The following is a 1,727-nucleotide window of genomic DNA, read 5'->3' as shown; positions in this document are numbered from 1 at the left end:
TGAGTGACCTTTCCAAAATGAACTTGGTCTAAAAATCCCTGTCAGTGGCGTAGCTTCCATTGAGGCAACCGAGGCAGCTGCCTCGGTAAAAAAAAAAACAAACACCTTTTACGTTGTTAAAATGTCGATAGCTTCTGGGGGGCCTCGGTAATATTCGAACCCAAGCTACTCCTATGCCTGTCTCAAGGAATATTTGTGATAAATTTCTGATGAAGAGTTTAGGAGATGGGAAGTTTTATATCAAAAGTGTTGAAATAAGGAACGTTGATGTTCTGAGTGACCTTGACCTTTCCAAAATTTCTTCGAATGACCTTAGTCCAAAAGTCCTTGTTTCAAGGAACATTTGTGATCAATTTTTGATGAAAAGTTTAGCAGATGTGAGCTCGGACGGACAAACATGGCGGCGACTTTATGCTCCCCTCCAAAGCGGGAGCTTAAAAACACAAGGAATGAAGCGAATATTTACTCAAAACTTCCGATTAAAAAAAAATAGCTCTTGAGTTTGGCTTTTATCGTCACTCGTCCCCAAGTTCTTTCTGGTCCAGTAATATCAATATGTATGTTATTGATCCATCATAAAAATAATCCTCATCGACACGTATAACTCGCAGTAATCTAGTTTTTTTTATCGGGGGTTGGGGTATGTTATAGACCCCTACTATTGTTTTTACAGACAAAATTGCCGGTTCCCGTGGTAATAATGCCAGCCAGACTATGACGTTATTGTAGGGGTCAGCAATAATGCTCCAATTTTGTGTAAAAGTATACACCCCTCTTGAAATTCTGGGAGTCTTGTCCTTGTGGTTGAACAAATGAATCAGACATGCAGTCGTCACCGGGGTTAATTTCATGGAAAAGCATATGGTTTCTTTGCATCTGGAACACTCCATTGTTTCCCGCCAATTAATGGGAGTCACTTCGCTAGAAAAAAAGTTATTGACGAGAAATGTTACGATCGAAATTTTCATACTGACACTTCAACAAGTACATACATGTATATGATTGATTGAATATTGTTTAACATATAAGTAATTCTTCTAGAACCAGTAGGAATTTTTACATGGCAAAATCTTTGCACAGTAGAGATCTTTGAGACTTATTATTTGTGTTCAAAACCAATGCAGTATTTCGTTATAAACAGCGTCTAGTCTCGCATGCCTTTTGAATCAAACAATATTGCTTTAGATTTTTTTCAAAGTCCGATCTTGCAGTTAATCAAAAAACACTGGCAACTTCAATTTTTAAGACTAATACAGGGCTGTATTTTATACCGATCTGTCTCACCAAATTTAAGGAGTTTTTTTTTGGGGGGGGGGGGCATGAATTGACCCCCCCCCCCTTATAAAGATGGGCATAAAAACACATAAGAACCTCCTTTACCCATGTGCAGAAATTCATTGGCAAGCGAGATATTTATTACTTAACTGAAGAATCAAATAATGAATAGCTACCAGTATAGTGCATTCAGACTATGTGTTAAACGAGGATTTATCAGAATTGCAAGAAGCGTCACCATTTTCAGTGCATAGATTAGAATGCGTTTAAAAGAAACAAATTACATAATGGTGGGAACTGTGACACTTCTCGTCGGCATTCTTTCCTTGAAGATTTTTTATTCATTTTCTATATCTAGACTTACTATATTCAGTGGCGGATCCAGAAATTTTTCAAAGGTGGTTGCGATCCAATTTTATACCTTTTCCGTCGAAGAAAGGGGTGGGTGGGGG

The sequence above is a fragment of the Ostrea edulis genome, chromosome 4 (assembly GCF_947568905.1).
Source record: "Ostrea edulis chromosome 4, xbOstEdul1.1, whole genome shotgun sequence".
NCBI classification, from domain to species: Eukaryota; Metazoa; Mollusca; class Bivalvia; order Ostreida; family Ostreidae; genus Ostrea; species Ostrea edulis.
The sequence above is the reverse complement of the archived record's forward strand: the minus strand, read 5'-3'. Positions refer to the sequence as shown.